At 42.3% G+C, this 27,381-nt stretch overlaps 1 long non-coding RNA gene across 2 annotated transcripts in view; it reads right to left on the bottom strand.

The window, feature by feature from the left end:
* Window positions 1-23,534, bottom strand: part of LOC122427678 — a 68,697-nt gene extending 45,163 nt beyond the window's left edge. The window contains exons 1-2 of one of the 2 annotated variants that reach the window (XR_006265510.1): window positions 23,444-23,534; window positions 10,426-10,480 (exon numbers count right to left, since the gene is read on the bottom strand). This is a non-coding gene — a long non-coding RNA (uncharacterized LOC122427678). Of the gene's footprint in view, window positions 1-7,827; window positions 7,940-10,425; window positions 10,481-23,443 lie in introns of those variants that run through there. The other variant, XR_006265511.1, reaches the window with a different exon arrangement.
* Between the last annotated feature and the right edge of the window lie 3,847 nt (window positions 23,535-27,381).

The raw sequence follows: 27,381 nt of genomic DNA on the forward strand, positions 1-27,381 counted from the left end.
CTCGTGGTCACTGTGGTCCTGCCCCCGCTCTGCCCCTCAAACTCAGCTGCCTTCTACTTTGGGGCCTTTGTCTCAGACGCTGCCTCCTCCTGCAATGATCATCTGCATATGGCTGGTTCTTTCCTTTTTTTTTTTTAACTTTTTATCCTGTATTGCAGTATAGCTAATTAGCAATATTGTGATAGTTTCAGGGGAACAGGGAAGGGACTTAAACATATGTATATGTATATCCATTCTCCCCCAAACTCCACTCCCATCCAGGCAGCGATACAACACTGTGGCTGGTTCCTTCTTTGTATATGTGGTTTAGCCACTAAGTTGTGTCGGACTCTTTGTGACCCTATGGACTGTAGCCCACCAGCCTCCTCCATCCATAGGATTTCCCAGGAAAGAATACTGGAGTGGGTTGCCATTTCCTTCTCTAGAGGATCTTCCTGACCCAGGGATTAAACCTGCATTGCCGACAATCTCTTGTATTGCAGGAGGATTCTCTACCAACTGAGCCACGAGGGAAGCCCATTCTTCATATGTATATATAAATAAATTTATTTATTTATTTATTTTTGTCTGTGCTGGGTCTTCACTGCTGCATGGGTTTTTCTCTAGTTGCAACGAGTAGGGGCTACTCTCTAGTTGCAGTCCACCAGCTTCTCATTGCGGTGCCTTCCCTTACTGTGGAGCATTGGCCCTGGGCACATGGGCTTCAGCAGTTGCCACCGGTGGGCTCAGCGGTTGTGGCTCACAGGCTCTAGAGCACAGGCTTAATAGTTGTGGCACACAGGCTTAGTTGCTCTGCGGCATAGGGATCTTCCCCTATGGGGATTTTCAATAGTGATTGAACGCCTGTCTCCTGCATTGGCAGGCAGACTCTTCACCATTGTGTCATCAGGGAACCCCTAGCTGGTTCCTTCTTGCCTTCAGGTCTCAGTTGAGAAGCCACCTCCCCTGAGAGCCCTTCCCTGACCACCAACCACACACACACACTCAATCATTCTACTGCACCCTCCAAGTTTATTTTTAATAACAATCTTTGGGGAAGGGATGGATTGGGAGTTTGGAACTAGCAGATGCAAGCTATTATATACAGAATGGATAAACTACAAGGTCCTACTGTATGGCACAGGGAACTATATTCAATATCCTGTGATAAGTCATAATGGAAAAGAATTTTTAAAAATAAAATAAAACCAAAACTCTAAATCTAAAAAAATCTTACTCTGCAATTATTTGCTTAGCTATCCCTGTGTCTCACTCATAGAATGTAAGCCCCTCTTGAAGCAGGGACATCATCAGTCTCGTCACATCTATTATTATATCAGGCACATAATAGATGCTCAGAAAATGTTTCTTGATTGAAGGTGTTGGTGACAGGAGTCATGCTAGGCTCTGAAATGACACTGATGAGCAAGTCCCTGCCCTCTGGGCTCCACAGTTTAGCAGAGGAAACAGAGAGGCAAATGTTATTAAAATTCAGTAACACTTTAAAAGTGCCCTGGTGATGCACGACAGCAGAGTTCCACATGGGAGCTGAGCCCTGCCCTGAAGTTAAAGCATCACAGCATCCAGAGCAAGGATAGGTGGGCTTTGGCAGAGATTTGGTGCTGAAATGGAGCGACTTTGCCCTGAAGTTAAACACCAAACACCAAACTGAAAAAAAGGTGGTTCCTGGTTAAATACACCAACCTTGTTACTAACTCACCCTGCTGTGCACATTTATTAAAGTAGTCTCCAAATAAACAAGTCCTAAAACTAATCAGGAAGTGGAAAAACATAAAAATAATCCCCAGCCCACAATACACACCCATGAAAACAAGAAATAAAGAAAAATGTTCTATATAAAACCCGTGGGGCCAAACTCTGTCCTCAATTAGTGGTGCAGGCTGCCAGCTTAAGTCAATGGAGGTTTTCAGTCCAATAATAGAGGCAGGATTTGGGGCCCACTCTGCATTGCAGTCACTTTTAGGTAATAAATCAGGAATGTCAAGTGGGTGTGTGTTGGCCTCACTGACACAGTAATTAACCCAAATAATACTATCTTCCACTTTGAGATCCATGGAGTTCATAGCAGCCAAGGAGGCTCTGAAGTGTGTGTATGTGTGTGTGTGTGTGTGTGTAAAAGAGATGCCCCTGCATGAACTGTCAGGCATCACTGGGGGCAGGGGCAGAGGGGAGACAACTCTCCCCCCATGCCCTTCCCAAATTCAAAAATAATAAAAATTTTCAAGATGGTGACAACTGAGCATTGAACAAATTTCAGGGTCTTTCTGAGAGCAGCGTCTTATATGGCTACATAGGTTGCACACTTATGAAGCTGGCCTGACAGTAGGAGTCATTCTGGAAAGAAAGCTTGGGACCTGGTTTACAGCTTTCTATCAGTGTCACAGCTGACAATTTTTGAGCACTTCCTATATGTTGGGCACTCTTCTAAATACTTTATGTGTATTAACTCATTTATTCTCCACAATAGGACCATGAGATAAGAAGCGTAATTAGCCCTATTTTATCTTGAAGAATCTGAGCTCCCTGAGATCATGCAGCTTTGTAAGTGGCTGAGCTGAGATTTGAACTCAGAGACTCTAACTCTCTTAACCACCTTCTTACCATGTTAGTCAATGTACATGCTATTCCACTGGGTTGACCAAAAAGTTCATTTGAGTTTTTCAATAACATCCTACAGAAAAACCCAAATAAACTTTTTACCCAATCCAATATGTTTTTCTTATTCTGACAAGTCTCTCACTCATATCTCCTAAGGCCAATTCCCATCACAGACTGAATTCAAATATCCACTTGGTGGTCACTACTTGTGTGACCTTGAACAAGCACCTTAACCATTTTAAGGCCATGTTTCCTTATCTGAATAAAAGATTAAAATAGTACCTATCTCATAGTATTGTTGTGAGAACTTACTGACTTAATTGAAATGAAGTGTCAGGTACATGGAAGTACTAGTAAATGTGAGTCACTGCAATGATTGTTACTATTAGTAGAAGTATTATTTGCAAACCTTACATAGAAGATTTCAAGCTAATTGCAGTTACTTGCTCTCTTTTATCTTATTTGCTGGAATTTCTAGTAAAGAGGAATTTTCAACTATCTTATTTTGCTTAGGAATTTACTCAATAGCCTGATAAAAGCAATAAAAATAATCATAGCTACCATGTATTGAAACTTACCATATATCAGAAACTTTACTTAGATTATGTCATTATTCTTCAAAACCTATTGAAGAGAGTGTCAATAGTTAAACAGGGAAAGAATGGTGTTTCCAACAAATGATGTTAAGACAACTGGATATCCATTTATATATGCAAAAGAATAAATGAAGACCCCTACCTCACACCTATAGAAAAAATCAATAAACTACAACACTCTTAGAAGAAAAATAGAAGTAAATCTTGATGACCTAGGGTTAAGCAGTGGTTTCTTAAATATGACATCAAAAATGCAAGTTACAAAAGAAAATATAGATAAAATAAACTTCACCAAAACCAAAAGCCTTTGTGCTTGAAATCACACCGTCAAGGAAGTGAAAAGACAACCTATAGACTGGGAAAAATATATTTGCAAATCATATCTGCTAAAGGACTCTTACCTAGAACATATAAAGAACTCTTAAAATGCAACAATAAAAGAAGAACCCAAAGAAAAATCAGCAAAGCATTTTCTTTAAGGAATATATATATAGATGACCAATAAACACATGAAAAGATGTTCAACATCATGAGTCATTAGAGAAATGCAAATCAAAATTATAATGTGATACCATTTCACACCCAAGACGCTAAAATCAAAAGGGCACATAATAACAAGTGTTGTTAAGGATGTGAAGAAATTAGAGCCTTCATTTATCGCTAGTGCAATTATAAAATGGTACAACTGCTTTGGAAAACAATTAGGCAAGTCTTCAAAAAGTTAAGCATAGATTTTTCATATGATCCAGCAATTCTACTCCTAGGCATATAGGCAAGAGAAATTAAGACATATGTCCACACAAAACTATACACAAACGTCCATAGTATTGTTTATAAGTAGCCAAAAAAGTGGAAGCAATCCAAATGTCTACCAACATATCAGATGAATAGGCACATGAAATATAGTATATTCATACAATGGGAGAGTATGCAGAAATTTAAAAAAAAGAATAAAGTACCAATAGATGCTACAAAATAGATCAATCTTGAACACATTATATTAAGTAAAAGAAGTCAGGGACAAAAGATCATATTTTGTGATTTATAAATGATTTCATTTATATGCTATGTCTAGAATGGATCTTCCCCATAGCTCAGACAGTAAGGAATCTGCTTATAGACCAACCCATAGAGATAGAAAGTAGATTGGTGTTTGCAGGAGCTAGGCAAAAGGAGAAGTGGGAAGTGAGTGCTAATATGTATGGGTGTCTTTTGGGAGTGATGAAAATATTCTAGAACTAGACAGTGCTGATAATTGGATACTGTTACATATACTAAAAAACAAGGAAATCACTTTAAAAGGTGAATTTTATAGTACATAATTTAAAAGGGTAAATTTTATAGTATGTAAATTATATCCCAATAAAAGCTATTAAGAAGAACAAAACACCCCAGTCCTAATTAGGTCAGTCTCGTTTTCCCCATTTTGTGGACAAGGGAACTGAGGTTCAGGGTGGGTAAGCAACTTGCTCAGGGTCAAAGAGCGAGGCAGTAGGGTTTTCCATTTAAATCACCATGCATCTCATTTCCACCTCCATGTCTTAACTGCCTCCAAAGCTTTGGAAATGAAAAAAAAAAAAAAAATCCCTCCTCAAAAAGAAGAGCTTCCAGCCACAGCTGGCTTAGATCTGAGGTCACTTAATTCAATCTTCATTTTCCCAAATTCTTTATGCCAGCTTGATCCTAGGTTTCGGGCAGATGGACATGGGGCAAGGCACACGAGAAGTTTAGGAAAGGTCATAAACCTGTGTCAGTGTGACCACCGACCCAGACTGTGGCCCACTAGCTCCAATCGAGACATCTATGCCAACAATCAATAGTAATGGCAGAGGTTCAGTTCAATTGCTCACAAATCCCCATCCATCATTAGGACAGCAGAGTGACAGAGCTGGCTTCCTAGGACCTGGTCTGTCACATTCACAGGCTTAAGGCAAGTAGATGGTCTTTGGCCCTTAATGATTCTCCATTTCAAAGCACTGAAGCTTCCCCTGAAGTTGTGTTCAATACATCCTCCTACTATTTATTATACATAGTGCTTACTGTGTGCTATATGTCATAATTATCTGCTGACCTGTCTTCCTCTACTGCCTCCTCTGTGCAATTCCTAAAGGGAGGACTGGGTTCTATTCATCTGTAAATTTCCAACACCATGGAAATTTCCCCATCACTTATTAACAAAAGTTCTGATACCATTTCCTAAGTGTATACGGTTTGCCAGGCTCTGGGCTAAAGTTTTACGAACCTGATCATATTTTGATTCTCCCAATGACCCCATGAGGTAGAGGCTATCACAATCCCAATTTTATGGCTAGCGAAAGGCAGTCCAATAAATCTTTGAATTTCTCTAAAATTTATTCTTAGTCAGTGGAAATATTCTTCTTTCTAGCTCACAGACATGGTAAAGACTTGGCTCTGTTTTCATTGATTTAGATTTTCCCAGGTGGCGCAGTGGAAAGAAGCTGTCTGCCAATGCAGGAGATGTGGGTTCGATCTCTGGATCAGTAAAATCCCCTGGAAATGGCAACCCTCTCCAGTATTCTTGCCTGGAAAATTCCATGGGCAGAGGAGCCTGGTGGGCTACAGTCCATGAGTCACAAAGAACCAGACACAACTGAGCACACACAAACATATACACCCAGTAGACAGAGATGCCAGGCAGGGTGAAAGCCCTTGGAACATAGCAAACATACAGCACGCTCTTGGATTTGATCATAAACACAATCCCCAGGGTTGGCTGCCTAAATTCCAAACCTTCCATTCACAAGACAAGTTTATACAATTGTGTACTTGAGAATGACCTTTGCTAGGATTTCTATTATTACCCTAAAACCAAGTGAGGAATGGTGATGTGTTTTTAAAGCCTGAGTAATTTAGCCGAATGTCTTTGTTTTTCTCTTTGGTTGAGGTTGAAATGTTTTCCTACTATATCAGGTTATTTTTCTGACTACAGGCTGTGGTACCCACATTCTGACAGTTGGTAACAATTTTCTGGAATTTAGGAGATCACCTTCAGTGACTAAGGCAAGTCAAAAAAAAAAAAAAGGACTATTGTGCTTCTGTTCACCAAGAATTTGAGGTGTTCTGCTTATATCCCAAGCACTCATAACATCAATTTTTAAAATCAGCTACCCAGTTCAAAATCCATCAGCCAGGACTTGAAAGATGATCTCCCATTCTTTCTTTGTGATGGCAGCCATGGACAGGATTCCCATGCCTTTACCATCCCTCCACGGCACTCATAAAGGCCTATTTTAAAGGGCCTTCCAGTTTCAGGTTCACACTCAGGGACAGAATTTAAGACAGCGATTGTCACTAGCATGCACCTGAGAATAACCAAGAAAGGCACGAACTATTCCCACAGCCACCTTCTATTGGCCCAGTGTGCCATCTAACATTACCATTTGTACCCCAGGCAACCAGGTCCCCAAGATTGTACTGTTGTTGCCTGTTCCTGCCTCACTTTACCGCCATCTAGAAGGTGGGATTTTCTTGCTGTGGTGATGTGGCTTTCAGTGGGAAGGTGGGTATAAGGGTTCTATTTTTGTGTAAGCTTTAGCTTGGGATATGTATTTGTTCTGCTTTACTCCATTTGGTAGAGAGAGGTTTATGAAACAGAGTTTCTTTTTGTCTTTAATGTGTGCCCTCTTTTTTGGACCCTGCCTCCCTTCTGCCTCTTGGTTCTTTGTCTCTCCTAATCTCCTTGCCCCTAGTAACTCAGCACTCCCATAATACCAGCCAGATCCCCTAGTCTGCACATGACCCAAGGAGAAAAACGATGAGATGGGAGAATAGAATGCTGGATGTCCTTCAAGACCAGTGCAGGCTGGATTGGTCTGGAGAAGTCGTGAGCTATTGGAAATGAGGGTAACCCACATGCCACTCAGAGCTTTGTAGGTATGAAGAAAACTGTCCACAACCCACCTAAACAATTCTGTGGCTCCATCTTCTTAACTAGCTGCCTCTATGCCACACACATCAACCCTGGCATGGAATCCAGTGCCTTCTTCATTTTCCATAATCAAAATGTAAAAACTCTTCACCCAACCCTTTCACAAGTTTATAACACTCACTCTCCCTCCTCCCACTTCTGCTCATCCTCACCCAGCTCCCACATTCCATTCACCCAGCTCCAAACTCTTTTCCATTTATCACACGAAGCAGCTTCCCCTCCCTTGGCACCTGCAGGGGAAACACACCACCTCCTGAGCATCCATTAAGGCACTTCTTGAGCCGAAGATACTTCTCCTCTCAAAGAAATTGCATTGCCAGTTTATTAAAATAATAAAATTTTACCTGCCCTGTTACCCTTGGAAACCCTGGGATTGTTCCAAAAATGGAAATAAGTTGTGTTTTGCTGAGATGCTGTTGGGAGTAAAGATGAAGTTAAATCATAGGGAGGGAAGACAGGTAGGGACTGAAAAGGTAGAAGAAGGCTTAAGCTGCACTGATGCAAAATAAAGAAGAGAAGGGAGGAATGCTCAAGGGGAAGAAAGATTAGTGGACGTCTATGGGAAAACCTTGGTGACAAGGACATCAAGGCCAGGACAGCAAGAAAAGCCCTCACTGAAACTAGGCTTCCCCAGGACTACTTCTCAGCTCTGTGGAGACCCATAAAGACTCACCCCCAGTGTACCTGGGAATCTGGGCCTCTTGGACCACCAGAGTCTTCTCATCTATTGCTCCTGAGCCATGGGCAGGCCCTGCTGCAGAAATGAGGCATTTGACAGCTCAGCCTTTGAACTTTGGGACCGTGGAGTCTTACAAGAGGCTTCAGAGTGCTCATTTCCCTCAGCGTCATATGTTCCCTGAAGCTTCACGAGCTGATCTCAGCAACACATGAGCTCACTCACTGTGGGCAGGGAGTGTGAGTTCCATCCTGATTAAGCAGCTAACTAGCTGTGTGACCAAAGGCGATTGTGGGATTCTCAGTTTCTTCACCTATCAAACGAAGATAGTAACACCTGCCTTACAGGGATCATCTGGGGGCTAAAGACAGCCTGGAAGATACAGGCCTGACCCAAAGTGGTGCTCAGTATATGGCAGCTGGTTACATATATGAGTGTATGTGAATCATTTATGTTTAATTATCATTGCAAACAATAATAAAAGTCGCATGTCTCATTAATTTTGTTGTAGGTTTTATTTAACTATGTTATGACCAATGGTGTGTTGATAAATATACACTGCTCATTATAGTTAAATTATAACCAGATGGAGGGGGTGGGTAGCAGGAGTCTGATTTGTAGCACCAGCTGACTTCCGTGGTGCCAATACTCCCACCAGGGCCTCTTTCAAACCACCACAGTGACGTCATTGAGCACAGGGTTGGAGGGAGATGGGGTCCATCCGGAGCCACATGAGGGCCTCCAGCACATCTCCTGACTATGACACTCCAATCATCAGACGTGTTCAGATGTCATTTTTTTTTTTTTTTTGTCTGTGATAAGTCTTCGTTGAGGCAAGGACTATTCTCTAGTTGTGGGAGACAAGGGATGCTCTCTGGTTGCAGTGCACAGGCTTCCCACTGCAGTGGCTTCTCTTGTCGTGGAGAACGGGCTTTCGCTCACACAGGCTTCAGTGGTTGCGGCTCCCGGCCTCTAGAGCATGAGCTCAGTACTTGTGGCGAAAGGGCTTGGTTGCTTCACAGCTTGTGAGATCTTCCTAGATCAGGGATTGAACCTGTGTCTCCTGCATTGGCAAGTGGATTCTTTACCACTGAGCCACCAGGGAAACCCCTAGACCTCACATATTGATGCTCACAAATGCACTTACAACTTAAAAAAGAGGAAATATTGTATAATATTCCTGCTAAGTCTAGGATAGCCTCTTAACAGGAAGCGGGGCTTGCTTTTTACTCCCCGTATGCCCGTGATCCCACACGCTGTCACTTCTTGTCACCATTTGTGTCTTCCTTATTTTTAAAGAAACAAACCCCTAAGGTGAGCACGTGTGGGTGTGTATGAGTACACATATGTGTGTGTGCACTGGCCCAGAAGTTTACCACCCTCTTTGACAATTCACATACATATGAATTCTATTTGAAAATCGAGCTTGATTAAACTAAACTCATCTAATAGCTTGTGCCATCCATTTAATGGTAGATAAAATAAAGGAAAATTACATTCTTCTTCACTTAAACACTAAGCTCTTTTAATTGTTTTATTTTAAAAAAACGAATTTCCCCCTGTAATTATCAATATATCCCCATCACCCCAGGAAATAAAAAGACTCCTTTCAGGGGCATTTTTAACACCTGTAAATCCCACAGATGTTAGAATGAGTCTGTGAGAGCTAAAGAGGAAAAGCGCTTGTTTTATAGGCTGGCAGTTTCTCAGTTTGCTTTTTATTTTTTAAATCCTTTCATTGTATTTTTGATTAGTCCTGGATAAATAATGTTTGGATTAAAAATCCCTACTGTATGATTAAACTCCGCATTCATGCTGCCAGTTTCCCAGGCTGAGCATTTAATAAAAACACGCCTAGGTCTCAATGCTAAGAACCAAGATGGTCATATACAGAACTGAAGGGACCTCATTTTCACTTTGCAAAGGAACACAGTGAGGTCTAGAATGATACCATGATTTTCATACATGGGGTTGTACAACCTTTTACACCATTCTGGACCATCACAGCTACCCCTAACCTTCACATCCTCATCCCTCGGCATGTACACACACACACACACACACACATATGGTGGGATGTACTGTTGAAACTAAAACATTGGATATCCTAAAATAAATACAAAAGTAAAAGTTTTAATACCAATCATTTATTTCTTCAACAATTATTTACTGAACATCTAAATCTATCTACTGGGCACTGCCATTTTGATACCTCATATTTTAAGCTTATGATAGATATTCTTTTCTTCTGCAGATGGAAAGAAAGAAAGCACTTGTAGACTTGCCTGTTGCGATCACCAGAAACTTGACTGCCAAGATAAGATATCATGAGGTTCAGATTTACGTTGATAACAAAACCTGGGAATTCTGTTCTCTGTTGTTTTTTCATTTAACTCTGGACTTTACAAAGACACCAGAGGATTTGCTGAAGTGATCAAAGCCTTACTGTGGAAGAGAACACGCTATGGTTTGCTAGGCAGTTAACTAAAACATGATTGTGGACCATGAATTGTTAAGGTTTCCCCCCGTAAGTCACTCCACCAACGGAGATAGACCGGTTTCTTGAATTAGACAGTTCTAAGAACATATTCAGGTCCAACACTTACCTGCTAGGTGAACTTCAGCAAGTTAATTCACTCTTCTGAGCCTCAGTCTCCTCATCTGAAAAATTAAAATAGTCCCACTGAGCTCCAAGTCTTGTCAGGAGAGAAAATGTACCCATGTAGTAAAGTTTCCAGCATACCCTCCCCCACTCTTCACATGACCCCCTTTCTTTTCATCTTCCCTGTTCCCCACATGGCAGGGGAGCGCATAAGAGTAAGAAAATCCAGGGGGATGAAAAGGAGGAGGGGATGAATGCAAAAACATAGGAGCTGGGGAATGGTAAAAGAATGGCTTAGATGCCAGGAGCCAAAGAATAAGAAAGGCAGAGACTGCCAGAAAACAGCAAGTAGGGCTCTCTCTAAGAGCCCTCCTTATGCAATGTCAGCAGCTTCAGAAGAAGGCCTTAGAGAAGCTTCAGGCTTTCTCCAACCGAATCTTGAAGATCACCTGGTATCACTTCCATTGCATCCAATTGGTTACAAGAAAGTCATGAGGCCAGCCAGATACAAAGGTGAAAAATTAGATTCATCCTTGAAGTTGGAGGGCAAACTCACTTTGAAAAGACATCTGGTGGCTAACAAACACATGAAAAGATGCTCAACATCACTCATTATCAGAGAAATACAAATCAAAACCTCAATGAGGTACCATTACACGCCAGTCAGAATGGCTGTATCCAAATGTCTACCAGCAATAAATGCTGGAGAGGATGTGGAGAAAAGGGAACCCTCTTACACTGTTGCTGGGAATGCAAACTAGTACAGCCACTATGAACAGTGTGGAGATTCCTTAAAAAACTGGAAATAGAACTGCCATATGACCCAGCAATCCCACTCCTGGGCATATACACCAAGGAAACCAGATCTGAAAGAGACACGTGCACCCCAGTGTTCATCGCAGCGCTGTTTATAATAGCCAGGACATGGAAGCAACCTAGATGCCCATCAGCAGACGAATGGATAAGGAAGCTGTGGTACATATACACCATGGAATATATTACTCAGCCATTAAAAAGAATTCATATGAATCAGTTCTAATGAGATGGATGAAACTGGAGCCCATTATACAGAGTGAAGTAAGCCAGAAAGATAAAGACCAATACAGTATACTAACGCATATATATGGAGTTTAAAAAGATGGTAATGATAACCTTATATGCAAAACAGAAAAAGAGACACAGATGTACAGAACAGACTTTTGGACTCTGTGGGAGAAGGTGAGGGTGGGATGTTTTGAGAGAATAGCATTGAAACAAATATACTATCAAGGGTGAAACAGATCACCAGCCCAGGTTGGATGCATGAGACAAGTGCTCAGGGCTGGTGCACTGGGAAGACCCAGAGGGATGGGATGGGGAGGGAGGCGGGAGGGGGGATTGGGAAGGGGAACACATGTAAATCCATGGCTGATTCATGTCAATGTATGGCAAAAACCACTACAATATTGTAAAGTAATTAGCCTCCAACTAATAAAAATAAATGGGAAAAATTAAAAAAAAAAAGAAAAGATATCTGGGATGGGTCTATCATTGCAAAATAAAATCTATAACTGAGAACTTGGGGGAAAAATCTGATGATCTCCCCATAGTATGTTACCCAAAATATCCAGTTACAGCTTTAAGGTCAAAAGCGCTTTTGTCACCATTGAGATATCCTTGCCCGGATCTTAAGCTTTTTGTCCACTCTCTTCAACCCTAGAAAGCCTGCTTCCTGCCATCCTAGTCAGAGGTCAAATAGATGACTCTGCCTGTCCCAGAAGGATAGCAATTTGGGGCATTGATCTATAAAATTTCTAAATTAACACTTGGATCTAAGAAAAAAAAATCTCTGGACATGTAATGATCACTGAACTTCTCAGAAATCCTCTAAGGTAGCATGCTATATATCTGGAACAAATGATTCAATAAGCTCCCAGAGGTGGGATATAATACTCAAAAAGGGGTGTGCTTAAGTAACCAGAGGGTCACTGAATTGCCTTCTCAGGAAGATGGGGCTGGCCAGCTCAGAACTTTTGCTTTCCTGGGTGGATTATGCAAGTCTGGGGCCAGAACTGAATGGCTCCTGAGAGTGAGAAAGAGGCAAGATCCTGCCACTAGGGGTCCTTCATCTCTGCGCATCCTTCAGGGAAATCTCAGCCACTCCTCTAAGAAAATATTAAATAGATAATTAAAGGGTGATATGCCATTGTCTTGACCTTGGACTCCAGATCCATTATTATCCAGCCATCAAATCCCCTGCCAAAGTAACCCTAGGTCAATATTAGGTGATGGTTCCAAAGCTGGAGCAATGGGCCTAAGACTCAGGTCAGTTCTGCCTTCTACAGGCTTTGCTCTCTGGAGTTTACTCTGTACTCTCAAACCTTCCATCTCAATCTTGATCCATTTTTCTTGTTTTAAAATAAGGGCAATAAAAATCCTTATCTCCATAGCATTGTTATATTAACTCAATTAGATAGTGCCCACCAGCACAGTGAATACTGGAGGTCATGCTATTGCTGTTGGGCGGTAGTGGTATTTTTATCCCTCTTCCTAAGCACTTGCACACCTGTATTCACTGGCCACAGTATAGTCTCAGAAGGACACAGGGTAGATCACCTTTGCCATTACAAAACTCTCCCTGTCTACAGAGAGTTTGGATAATGGTTCCCAAATTAAATAAAGCACAAAGATAATCTACCATCTCAGAACACACAGTACTTGATATCTCTGAGCAGAGAGCGTGCATTCTCCTGGAACCATCTTTCTACCTTGGCGACAGGGGCATTTTCAAATAAATGTAAGTTTCAACAGAGGCAGTGCCAACATTCAGTTGTGACGAAGCTACCAGCCAAGCCAGTGGAATTATTAGGAATGATATTTCAAGAAAACAATAAATGTTGATTGAATGTGAAACTCTGTAATGCTTGAACTTCACTTATCAGCATGGTCTTCTTTAGCATGGGGGGCAAGCCACCTCATTCCAAAAGCCTGAATGTCTTCAGACATCAAACCACCCAGGCTTGTCCTAGGAAAAACTCACGGACCAACGGGCTGCCCTGAAAATGATTCAGAGGAGATGCTACCCATCCCTGCATCTCCTGCGTGTTCTCCCCTTTACAGATGTAAACATGCCATGAAATGGGGTGAGACATTTGTGAACCAGATTTGCAGCTGCTTCATTACTCTGCTAATATCAATATTAATTTTTGTAAGGTTCTGTTTTCAGAGCATCCAGCTAGAGGTGCAGCTAGTACACACCCTGGTGTTTGGCAAGGGGATTCATGAGCCTGCTCCAAAGACACCTCCCTGCCACTTCCCCTGTGACACCATGCACAAATCTGGTTCAAGCCCAAGACAGCAGGGAGAGAGGAGGGGAACTAAAGTCAAGACACTTCTTGCAGGCCAGATCACAGAAGCTCAAAAACAAGTACCTAGGTATTATGCGCCTGCCTCTCTGGTGTTTTCGCCGCCAAGTTCCCACTTGGCCACATGTGCACGTTTAATTAAAGTTCTGCTTGTCACCTCCTGCAAGTCATTAATAATGATGCTCTGTAGATACCAGCCCATCTCAGAGCCTGCCAGAAGCATGCCACTGGACGCCATCTCCCAGCCGGACCATGGTCGCCCAGCGGCTGCTCACATGGCCTTCCAGCCAGGTTTCAATCCATGAGACAGACCTCAGTACCAGCCTGGTAGAATTCATCTTTGAAGTGAGATTTCTGGATACATCCATTTCATTTCCTTCAACCCACTAATGTTGTGGAGGTTTTTTTTTTTTTCTTAATTCTATTAAAAAATGCAATTAAATTTGTCTCATGGAATTTGCTCTTTAAAAATCCAGACAGCTGCTTGCTCATGGTGGCATTATGCTCTTGATTCTTTCGCAATTTTTTTCTTCATCTCCATTCCATTACTTTACTGAGGATTAAAGACAGGCTTACCAGATGGCAAATGCCAGGATCTCTTTCCACCCCCACCTCCGATTCAGAAGAATAGTATCATATTGGCCATAATACATACACAGCCCAGGTTCCTCTCTGCAGCTCTTAGAAGAGAGAAGCAATTGTTTCATTTGAATTCATTAGCTAATGTCCAAAACACAATTAAGAGGCAGGAAGTTAGAAATGATTAAAGCTAAGTACTGCTTACAGAAGCTTCCTGGGAACACCGCAGGTCCCCCCCTTCCCACTTTCCCCTCCCATGCCTCAGTTTCTCCCTCTCTTCCATCTTACTTGCCTCCTCCATCATTTCTCAGCCATAAAGCATTCATTAGGCTGGGAAGCAAATGAGGTAATGTCTGTGGAGAGATGGCCGTGCGTTTCCAAAGAAAGACACCATATAAAAAGCATTCTGATTGCTAACAGGGATGCTGAGGACTTGGCCTGACTGGCTTTATAAACTATTTAACTGCCTGCTTCTTGCAAAAACTATTTTTATCACTTAATTACACAGTTTTCTTATTAAATAACAATGGAAAAGCACTCCTCGCTCATTTTCTTGTCATGATTAATTGAATCTGCTTCCCTTTATTAAAAGTCCGGTTATCCTCTGGTCTCTCCCAGCCTGCTAGACTAGTCACAACCCCATGACAGTTCATCTCCTTCGAAATATTAACCCATTCTACCTCCAATCTTGTTTTTTTCCAGAATCCTTAAAATATTCTTTCTCTCACGAACATGTGTGTCTGTGTCAGACATTGCCCAGAGAATGACTCCCCTTCTGTATTTTTTCCACGTGCCCTCCACCAACAGGCACATTTTCAGGAGTAGACTGGCTTTAAAGGCAGCGCTGGGTCATGCATGGGGAGGAGACAAGAGTGTCAGAGAGAGAGAGTGATGTTTAGTTTCCAGACAGGCAAATGTGTCATGTGACCAGGACTGGGGAGAAGAAGGAAGAGCAGAAAGGCTAACATCAATGGCATTCACTGTGCTGTGGGACTTTTCTAATATTATTAATTATTATGATTAATATTATTTTAAATTATTACTATGTGCTTATCCCTTGACATGGAAAGGTGACACATGATAGCCCCTCATGGTATCGCCTGAACCCACAGAGAAACACTAGAACCTTGAGAAGAAAAAAACCACAATGCTTGAGGCCAAGTAGTTAGCCATAACAATTACAGAAATGGTAACAGAAAAAGTAATTGCATGTGCTTTTTAAAAATGTATCCCTTGTGGTAGGTAGGCAGCCTTGAAAATAACTGCCTCCTAATCCCTGCCTCCCAATATTCACTCCTTTGTGTAATTCCCTCTCCTTGAGTGTGGGCTGAACTTATGGGTCCACTTAGAATGAATAAAATCTACATAAACAATGAGATGTAAAACCCAAAATTGGGTTACTAAAAGTCTGTATCTTCTTTCTTTGGATGCCCTCTCACTTGCTTGTTGACTCAGGAAAGCCAGCCACCCTAGGATAAACTGCTCTATGATTAGACCCAGGCAACAGAGACCTGAGCATAGCCATTAAAAAACTGAGGCCCTCAGTCCTATGGTGCAGGAGGAGCAGAATCCTACCAATAACCACAGGAGTGAGCTTGAAAGCAGGTCCTCTCCTAATCAAGGCTACAGATTAGATGGCAGCCCCAGTGCAACCAGAGAGCCTGAGTGAGTGCAACCACTGAGAAATTTGACAGCAGCACTCAGCTAATTCACACCCATGGTTTGGTTTTTCTAAGTTACTAAATTGGGGGGTAATTTTTTAGCCAGCAATTGATAACTCATACACAACTCCTCCCCCCCCCCATAAAGTTAATCCAGAATTACATGATTTATTACAATGATAGAAAAGTGTGCTACTTTCCTATCTTTTACTCATAAAATTATTAATCAATCCAAACCGTTTTTCTTACTGGATATGATCTTAAAAACTTCTCAGCACAACTCTCTAAGTAGCTGCTGCTGCTGCTAAGTTGCTTCAGTCATGTCTGACTCTGTGTGACCCCATAGACGGCAGCCCACCAAGCTCCCCCGTCCCTGGGATTCTCCAGGCAAGAACATTGGAGTGGGTCTCTAAGTGGCTATCCCCAATTAACTGGGTTGGCTGATGAGAGAAAACCTAGTTGCCATTGTTCCCTGAACAGTGTAAAGAGAAGACTTAAAGTTAGAAGACCTGATTTCTGCTAGCAAGCCAAGAGACTTTAGGTGAATCATTTATACTCTTTGAACTTCATTTTCAGCTTCAATAAAATGGAGATAATCTGTTGGATGCTTTGAGATACAAGGAACAGAATATTCAACCAAAAATAGTCTAAGGAGGATCCCTCTTCATCTCCAGGCATTCATCTTCAGTGTGTTGACATCTCCCCTTTGGCCACGAGATGGTTACAGCAGCTCTATATCCTCCCAAAATAATGCTTTAAGGCATGAAAAGGAAGCATTCTTGTCTCCTGATTTAAAATTGAGGGAAAATTTCCCACCAAAACCCCTATCAGAGTTCCCCAGACACCACATTGGCCAGATGTGGTTTACAAGCCTATAATTTAAGTAATCACTGACGACGTGTTAAGAGGACCCTGATCAGCTTGGACCACACCCATTTCACCCCTGAAGCTAGGAGAAGAGCCAGCTCTCCTGCAGCAGATGACCTCTGGAGAAGAGCTGGCAAATTTTGAGCTTCTCACTACATAAAGAGAAAAGGAGGAGGCTGCTGATGGTTGGTCCAGGTAGGTAGTGCAGGTTCTGCTGGAATATAAGACATATGATGCTTAATCCAACAAAATCTTATTTCTTGCTCATATTACACACCCAGTGCAAGTCAGTGAGGGCCAGAGGATCCACAGCATAGGGCCATAGGACTGGCTGCAGCAGCAGAGAAAATTTGCAGGAGTCTTTCCTGCTGTGTTACTTTCATGCACAATTCTTTGTCCAGAACCAGCCAATGACCCCACTTAACTGCATGGGGACTGGAAAGTATAGTCTTCCACAGACCAAGAAGGAGAAAAAAAAAAAAAAAAAAGGAACAGGAATGGTTTTGACCCCAATAAGCAAACAACACTGTCTACAGTAAAATTTTATCTCCTCATAACGTTTTTGGGGTTCAAATGAAATAGCTTATTTATTTATTTCTCAAACATTCATTGAATACATAAGATGTATCAAGCCCTGGACTAGTCACCATCTTCCTTGCAGATATGACAGTTGAGAAGTTATTCAAGTGGCTGAATGCCCTTCAGAATTTGCGTTTTTCTTCCCCTTTCAGGTCCTGAGTGCTTACCTCACAAATTTCATCTTCCTGCTCTTAGTTTCAACTTTGTCTTTCTGTTATTAGTTTCAGAGTCTTTTCCATGCCCTCAGGAGGGGTCATGACCAGAAATGGGAATAACCTAGAGTAACACAGTGTCACAGCAACAGCTGTTGGGACAACTCTGTAGGTAATTCACGGACTCCATCTTTTTCCTTAATCTCCTTCAGCTCACAGAGTGTTTGAAGAACGAGTTTTGGGTTTTGGTTTTGGTGTCTTGGCCAGGCCATGCAGCATGCGGGATCTTAGTTGCCCCATCAGGGATCAAACGTTTAGTTCCCATGGCTTGGTTGCCTCATGAGAGAGAAGAGACTCTTGCTTGTGTCTAACAGTTCATTCGAGTCCCTCCTCCTTTAACCAACATCATTAGTGCTAGTTTCACCCCTTTCACAAGTGTCAGCTTCTTAAAGAACGTGACATGATACTGTGAGGGTTGACTAGCCTGCAGTTACAGAAAGACCCCAAAACTTCAGTGACATCATACAAACTACTTGCTAGGATTACCTGCTCAGTTCAGGTCTGCAGGGAAGGACTTCTCCACATGGTCAAATGAGACCCAGCATAATGGTCATTTTGCATTTTCAACCATGTTTTCTAGAGTTGCCCTGGGCATTGACAGTTCCACAAACCAGAGAGAAATGATCATGGACAGTGCACAAAGGAGGTTTCCAGAGCCTTGGGTCTGGAAATCACATCTGTCATTTCTGCTCATGTATCATAGGAGAGAACTCAGTCACATGACCACACCTAACTGCAAGGGAGGCTGGGAAATGTCATTTAATTTTGTGCCCAGCAAGAAAAGAGAACAGATTTTGGTGGATAGCTAGCAATCTCCCCCACACTCACCCACACAACTTCCTATTTTTCAACTTGGCAAAAGCTGAGATCACAGAGTATTTCTATAAAGCAATGTACTCTTTGGCCTGCCAAGGCAATGCTCTTTCTGGGAGAGGATTCACAAACTTCATGATGCAATTAATGGGCAAAGACCTGACTCACAGCCCGTTTTTCCTACCATATCCTTTTACCTAAATTTTTGATCAGTTCCTCTACTTATAGACAGATAATCTTGAGGATATGAGGTAATCTAAACATTACCAGCATGGAGAGATGCCAGTGGATGTTTCTTACATAATAATTACCCTTTTTCAAGCAGTAACCAACGGATAAAGGCTTACGTGAAACATTTCATCAGCCACAAGTCTTGAGGAAAAGATGCTTCTCTAAGTTAACTGTATACATTTATTCACTGAACAAATATGCATTGAACACCCAGTGTGTCAGGCACTATGTTAGGCACTGGCCTTACACTGATGAACCAGACTGATGTGACCTCCTGAACTTTATGGTCTAGATTTATAAAAGAGCATCTATACAAATATAAAGTAAGTGTACGTATCATAATTGTGCTGTTGTTTAGTTGCTAAGTCATGTCTGATTGTTTGCGACCCCATGGACTATAGCCCGCCAGGCTGTTCTTTCCATGGGATTTTCCAGGCAAGCATACTGGGATGGGTTGCCATTTCCTTCTCCAGTGGATCTTCCTGACCCAGGGATCAAACCCATGTCTCCTGCATTGGTAGGGGGATTCTTCACCGCCAAGCCACAAGCGAAGCCTTTTACATCATGATAAGTAATTATAAAAGAAAATTGGAGCCAAGACAGAAAATGACAGCAGAGATAGGAGGGGTGACATATAAGTTAGGACCTAAAGGTTCAGGTGTCAGCCATGCAATCAGAATTGAGAAGGAGGCAAGCACTTCAAGTCAAGGGCACAGCTTGTGCAATGGCCATGAAAATAGAAGGAGCTGGGCATGCCTGAGGAATAGAACAACAGCTGGTGTGGCTGACGCTGGTGAAGGAAAATTGGTGGGAAATGAGACTGGAGGAATAGAGGGCCAGATTGTAGAGTTCTGTAGGTCAGGATGAGGAATTGGGATTTGAATCTAAATAAAATGGGAAACCATTTGCAGGGGCTCTAAGTAGTAGAGGGACATGATTGCACACTGCATTCATCTGGTAGGAATGCCATAACAAAGCACCACAGACTGACTAGCTTATTAAACAACAGAAATTCACTGTCTCATGGCTCTGGAGGCTAGATGTTCAAGATCAAGGTGTCCATAGGCTCGGTTCCTTCTAATGCTGGGAGGGAAAACCTGTTTCATGCCTCTCGAAGCTTCTGGTGGTTCGCTGGAAATCTCTGGCATTCCTTATGGATGGTTTTTCCTTGTGTCTTCACATCATCTTCCCTCTGTCTGTTTCTCTTTCTCTCCTCATGACATTCTTTCTATGAGGACGCTAGTCATATTGGATAAGCACCCACTCCATACCCAGTATGACCTCATCTTATTTAATTACACCTGCAATTACTCTATTTCCAAATCAGATCACATTCTGAGGTACTGAGGTTAAAGACTTCAACATACAATTACTAAGGAGAAGTACAATTCAACCCTTAACACACATATTTTACAGTTACTCTCTGCTCAGCATTAATGAGGAGAAGCGGTGGTTAAAGTAAGGGTTGGAGGGGTGGTTAGAGAAGCAGTTGGAGGGGCAGTGTCATTGTTGTCAAGGTGAGAGGTGACTTTTACCTGGCCTAGGAGTTCAAGGAGATTTAGGGTATATTCTGTTGATCAAACCAGCATGACTGCTGGTAGATTGCATTTCACTGGTGAGGGAAAGGGGTGAATCGAGGATAACTCTTAAGTTTCTGGCTTTAGCAAGAAGAAAGATGGTGATGAAATTTATGAGATGAGGAGGAATTGGGGAATAGAGACACATTTTGGGATAGAGCCCCATAGTTTTATTTTGGATATGTTAAGTTTGAGATATGTACGAACCATCCAAGTAGATAGACCAAGTAGGCAGTTGCATACAAGAATGTGGAGTACAAAGAAGTCTGTGCTACAGATATAAATGTGAAGTCATCAGCATATAGCATATTTAAAATCACTCAGAATGGTTGAAGTAGGAAGTTTCCTCCTCCTGGCTCATCTTGCTCCCCAGTCAGCCCCAGCAGTACCAGCATCTTATCTTGGCACCTCCACGGAGCAGTCCAGTCCTACAAGACATTCAGAACTGGAAGCTCAGAGGCTTTGATGTCCTTTCTCAAGGGTGACAGAGGGCTGGGGATCCTGACGGTCTAGTGCCAACCCCAGATTTTTCTATCTCAGGCTCTTCACAGATTCTAGGAGTACTTGGTTTCTGGAGAAGATAAAGACGGCACTCCCTATGCTCCCTATGCTCTCCCGGGTTTATTCCAGGTGTTCACCATCCACACCATCCAGAACACCCACACAGCCCAAAGTGCATGGGCACCTAAACCACAAGAACACATGCAGACACACTTCGTCCCTTCAACAGAAATGACCTAAACTTTGTGAGGTTCACATGTCCCTAGAGATGATCTCATTTGCCTGCTTCAAAAGCGCTTTGGTCTGCACAGCCTGTAGCAGCAAATTTACACTTCAAAAAGCAGACAGCTTTTTCCACATCTTATTCACTTAATGGGTGAGAATGTAAAATTAGTTCCGTTGCTGATGAGGACCTTGAGCCAAATGAAAAGTGTTCATTTGTCAGCACAGACTTACAGCCTGAGACATGATTATATAGCTAATCCAATAATGGGTTTTGATGCTGAGCATTTATTTATATACAGTATGTCTTGTTATCTGTTGATAATCAGGACCTACAATTTACTCTTTCTTGTGCGCGTAGTGTGAAATAGCAACATCTTCCAGACATATTGCATTTAAGTACCAACATGCAAACACATACAAGAAGCGCCATCATCAGCAAAATATTTTATTTGCTTTCTTTTAAAAAAGAAGAAGAGGGAACCAGCGCTTAAACTCGGGCTTTTTAAATATTTTAAAATGTAAAATGTACATTTTACATTTAAAATGGACTCAGGACTAAGGGTTAAAAAAAAAAGTCTGAAAATGAGATTTCCTTTATCACCCAGAACCACCCTAATCAAATGCTTTCTTCTTGTTGGTCTCTAAAAACTCTATCTGCAGGTCTAATCCTACCCATATTTTTACATATAATGATAGCAACCGAAAAGATACCTGGGGAAAATCTTCACCATGCCACTACCTGACTCTCTAGTTGCCTGAATCTTACAGACACTCTGCTGGTTGTGGAGATGCACATAATTGCCCTGTGAGCATGGAAACTGTAATAATTATCTCAGGCAAAACCTTTCCTTAAAAAACAGTAACTTAAAATTAAATATGAGGCCACCACATTTCTATAAGCTCTTGCAGAGGCTACATACTGCTGCATGATATTGTTTCTCACCCCATGGATGAGTGTAAATGTCTGTCACTAAAATATAGGGACACTTTCGGCCTAATATAAACATAAAATGAATAAAATCCCACGTTTAAAACAAGCAGGCATTTTTATGGGTACCTATGTGTATGATGCATTGTAACATATTCCAGCCATAATAAAGCCTTTGGGAAAGGAAAGGCATGTCAGGATTAAGTATTCTGTTAATTGCAAATGTGGAGCACACCTGCGAAATCTGTGAAAAATCCTCCAACACTTGGGGAAAGTCAGAGCCATTGCCTTTCCTCGCTACCATCTCTTGGATAGGCCTAGAAAAATCCAAAGTGGGTGCAGAGGAGGCTTGTCGATGGCCACTTTTCTCCACTTTGTGATCTCCAACCCAAATGAGGTTGAAGGGGCAGGTCACTCTGTGATATACGAGAAAGGATGGGGGCAAGTGCACTTTTTTAAGCTGCAATGTACTCTGCAATAAATACTTCAATGTTGGTGCGACACGATGTTTTATTGGATTACACTGGTTTGCAAAAGAAATCACATTGGGAATAGCAAAGCTTGCGGTTTTGTGGGTAATGCGTCTGTAATGGGAGGGCTTTACACTGGAAGAGTGTGGGAGCAGGATAACAAGGCAAATGAGGAAATGGCTAAATGCATGCAAATCTATATTATGGTAATACTCTGCTGCCTAAGTCCAAGAGGTTTTTGTGGTGGTTGTTTTACCTAGGCTGGATAATTCATCAGGTTTTGACTCCGGTAAAGAATAAATGAATCTAGCATACATTACAGTCTTACTTTCGTCTCAGAAACAAATCTTTCTTGTACCAGCCAGTGTAATCTTCAGAGTTTTCCTTATATAAAACACCTCAAGAATAATGCACCTCAGTAAGATTTACACTTTATTACTCTAATGATTCTACAAACACTACCACAATGTGATGAAAGACAGAGCAGTCCCGGACTGATTGAGAGCTAATAAAAATCAGTCCTGAAAACTGAAAAGAGCACCCTTATCATCTTTCTTTCATTTAGAGCTGATTACTAGGGGATTATAATGCAATCACAGCTATGTGTGAGAGGTAGCTATGGGAACCAGTTTTAACTGTTTATCTAGCCAAAGATCTTAATTTAAGTTTGAACACTCTGATTCATTTATATGTAAGACACCAAGGAGACAAAATGCAGAAGAAACAGATGCGCACTTGTTCTTTCCATTTAACTTCATAAGCTACCAGCCAATTTGTCTTTCAGGGACAAAATTAATTTCTGATGACAATGTGAGCAAGTAATAAACTAGAAGTTCCTGTCCTGGGAAACTCGTTAATGCCATGTAATGTTCTGGAGTTATTTAAGAGGGGTAAAAAAGAGATTTGCTTCTGGAGTTACAGGGACGTCTGTAACAGGCCTGCCTTTGTCCCAGCCCTTAGTCACTCCTGCAGAGGTTTATGACACCTTTTCTAGAGGCTGAATTGGGAAAGTGCAAAAGAAACCATGAAGCTTACCATTTCTTTCCTATGGAGTATTTTTCAACTGCTCCTCATTTTCCTTCACATTCTCTCCATGATTCAGATTTGCTCATAGCACAAACCTCCAGTCCACTGCTTTCCAGCCCTGGCGTAGGAGACAGGCAACTCATGATGAGATGGAAATGAGTCACCAGACCTCCTCTTGGGACCCAAGTTGCTACTAGAACACAGCCCTCTGCCTGCGAGTAAGCTCCATGCGGAGTCCGGTGCCATGGCAGACATTCAAGGAGGTGGAACAGGGATGTAAACAAGGAAACCCCAGTAATGGGATTAAATGTGTGAGTCCACTGCTATCGAGAGAGAAAACACACACACATAAACTCCCAGAGGGAAAGTAGGACTGGCCATTGTCTCAAAAGCAGGCTATGAAGCTGTCTGTGCCCTTGTGTCAGTGAGAATAACACTAATGGCAATAATAAGAAAAAACAGCATTTATTGAGCACTACTCTTACCAGTGAATAAAGTGAACACTAGACATACATCATCCCACTTAATTATCACAACAACCCTATGCAGAAGTTATTTCTAAGGCCATGTTATAGGCAAGGAAACTGAGTCACATGAAAAGCAATGTGTTTGGTACCATAGCTAGCAAGAGGAAATGGCAGCATTTGAACTCAATTGGTCAGGCTTCAAACTCCTATTTTGCTCTCTCCCAGGGCGAACCTTGGCAATCTTTATCTTGGCTGGTATTATTTTCCCATCTCATTATGCATCCAGGTTTTTTAGTGTCTCTAGACTGTGTTCTTCCTTGAATCCAGGGCTTCTATGCTCTGTCTCCCCCGACCTCCCCAGCCTGCATTTTTCTGCTCTCTGGGGGAACTCCCCACGGCATAATGGCTGTCCATTAGTGTGTTTTTAAAACCTCACTCTCTCCCATCCTCTGACAGTTTTCATATGCTCCACATGAAGGATCCTTTTCCAGAAATACTTTTGAAGAAAGTCTAAAGTAAGCTGAAAAGTATTACATTTTTCATCTCAACGGGGAAATGGATTTAAGAAAAGGAGAGAAGAGCCTGCAGGTCTTTCAGATTTTAAAAAGAATTCAACACAGTGCTGCATTGGCACTGGGAACACATCTATCACAGAAACCAAGAGAGCATCTGCATTTACACGCTGAAACTGTTCCTTCGTCCTTGATCACGATAATGACTTAGAGTTCCGCTGAGCCTTTCATCCAGAGGGACGCCGTGGCCCCTGCAGAAGCCGGCCGGGCACACTGCTCCCTCAACTGCCAAAGCTCACTGTCTTCCAAGGTGAAAGGGGGGGAGCTCTGCTGGGGGAGAATCAAAAAGGACAAGTGAGTGCTGTAAATTCTATTTCCAAAGGTAGCTATAATAACGGCCTGTCCGTCTTTAATTGCCCCATCTGGAACTCGGGCCTAACAAGGCAGTCTCAAAGAAACCATCTTGGGCAACAATAACAGTGCATGAAAGAAAGGATGCTTTCAGGGCCAAGAGAAAGGCTTGCCCTGCAAGCACCAGGATGTTTTTACTAATTGCCCTATTTCCGGTTTCGAAAACTACTTCAGGGAAGTGGAGGGCATTCCCTAGGACAACAGTCACGGGCTTCCTCTGACCCTCAGGAGTCATGCTTAATGAGAATGAGTAAGAAAAGACAGGCACAGGCTGGTTTGTGGTTTTCAGAAAATGGGATCTAGCACAGAGCTGCCAGATTTACTGTGTACAAACAATTGTGTGAAAACCTAACAGGGGTCACAGGCTGTGCTCCATGGGTTTTAAAAATTCAGGATGAAAGTCAGACTCACTCCCAGCAAAACTTTTTTGGAGTTGTCTTTCCCACGGGGCAATGCAGTGGCCCTGAGCTGGCGGAGCACTTGGTAGGAGGCACTGCTGGCTCCTCTGTCTGGAATTCCTCTCCCCTCTTTCCCTGCTCATTCCTGCCATTCCATCACCAGCTTGAGTCATCTTCTCTAGGCAGCCTTCAGTGAATTCACTGAAGCTGGGCTAAATGTCCTGTCTTTATGTTTCTACAGTATTGTGTACATCCCTCAGGGACTGTACTTCACCTGTTACATGATAAATAAGCGTCGTTTATAGAACACTTATTATGTGTCAATCACTGTGTTAAATATCTTACACCTAGGGACTTCCCTGGGGGTCCAGTGGTTCAGACTCCACACTGCCAATGCAGGGGGTGCTAGTTCAATCCCTGATCATGGAACTAAGATCCCACTTGCCATGCAGCATGGCCAAAAGATTTTTTTTAAATAATAATAACTCTTTTCATTCAAAAAATAATATCTCTTTTCATCCTTACAATCATCCCAAGTACTATTATCTCCACTTTACAGGTAAGAAAGTTGAGGGCCAGCAAGTTTTAAATCTCCAAACTAGTTTTAAAATCTTATAACTAGTAAACGGAAAAGCTGCGATTTGAAAGTAGAACATCTGCCTCCCAAGCCTGTGCTCATCCCCACAGGTTTGGCACTCTAAGACTGGAATCGTTATATCCATTTCAGTATCCCCAGGTAAAGAATCTGCCTGCAATGCAGGAGACCAGGGTTTAATCGCTGGGTCAGGAAGATCTTCTGGGGAAGGGAATGGCAATCTACTCCAGTATGCTTGCCTGGAGATTTCTATGGACAGAGAAGCCTGGTGGGCTACAGTTCGCGGGGTCACAAAGAGTCAGACACGACTGAGTGACTAACACAGAGCATTGGTACACTTTCAGGCATTTATAGATCCAGGACACACACTTGTTGATCTAAACTGCGTTGGGGAAAGAGTCTGGGGAGCTAACTGACTCTCATGGTAACGAGAGTAAACTGGCCTCATTAGCTCAGCATTCTACCAGCTGACTATTCTGATTTGCCCGAGCAACTTTTTTTTTTAAGTGGAAGCATTTAACAGGGTCCTTGGTGTCATGCTGACACACCAGAAAATGTGTTGTCTTCCTGAATTCAGGTGTTCTTTTCACTGAATTCCGTCAAGCCAGTTCTGCATATTGATGGAAGGTGTAACTTAGAGTGAATCGATTGTCATGCATCACTGCATAATCACTTTTGTCATTCACCACTGTCCTCCATCAACGCTCCTGTTGTCACTGCGGCAGCAAAGGCATGTTTCCCCCGAGGATGAGTATGGATGAATCCTCCAGCACAAGGATTGTGGTGGGAGAGCCCATTCTTGGGATAACAAGTGTCTGTTCTGACTAACTGACCGGCAGTCCTGCTCAGCCTCCTCCTTCCCTCTTCACAGCCAGGAATTCAAGTTCCTCTATCTTGTCTTCACAAATGGTCTTCCTTCCATTCTTTCTGATCATCCCTGCTACTGCCCTAGCCCAGGTCTTTTGTTTTTTCATTTAACAACGTATTTATTGGACTATATTGCTTTACAACGTGTTAGCTTCTGCTGTACAACACCATGACTAAACCATATGTATACGTGTATCAGTGGCTGACTTTATTTTTCTGGGCTCCAAAATCACTGCAGATGGTGACTGCAGCCATGAAATTAAAAGACGCTTCCTCCTTGGAAGGAAAGTTATGACCAATCTAGACAGCATATCAAAAAGCAGAGACATTACTTTGCCAACAAAGGTCCGTCTAGTCAAAGCTATACTTTTTCCAGTGGTCATGTGTGGATATGAGACTTGGACTATAAAGAAAGCTGAGTGCCAAAGAATTGATGCTTTTGGACTGTGGTGTTGGAGAAGACTCTTGAGAGTCCCTTAGACTGCAAGGAGATCCAACCAGTCCATGCTAAAGGAAATCAGTCCTGTATATTCACTGGAAGGACTGATGCTGAAGCTGAAACTCCACTTGGGCCACCTGATGTGAAGAATTGACTCATTGGAAAAGACCCTGATGCTGGGAAAGATTGAAGGTGGGAGAAGAAGGGGATAACAGGGGATGAGATGGCTGGATGGCATCACCGACTCGATGGACATGA

Source organism: Cervus canadensis, chromosome 2 (assembly GCF_019320065.1).
Source record: "Cervus canadensis isolate Bull #8, Minnesota chromosome 2, ASM1932006v1, whole genome shotgun sequence".
Classification (NCBI taxonomy): domain Eukaryota; kingdom Metazoa; phylum Chordata; class Mammalia; order Artiodactyla; family Cervidae; genus Cervus; species Cervus canadensis.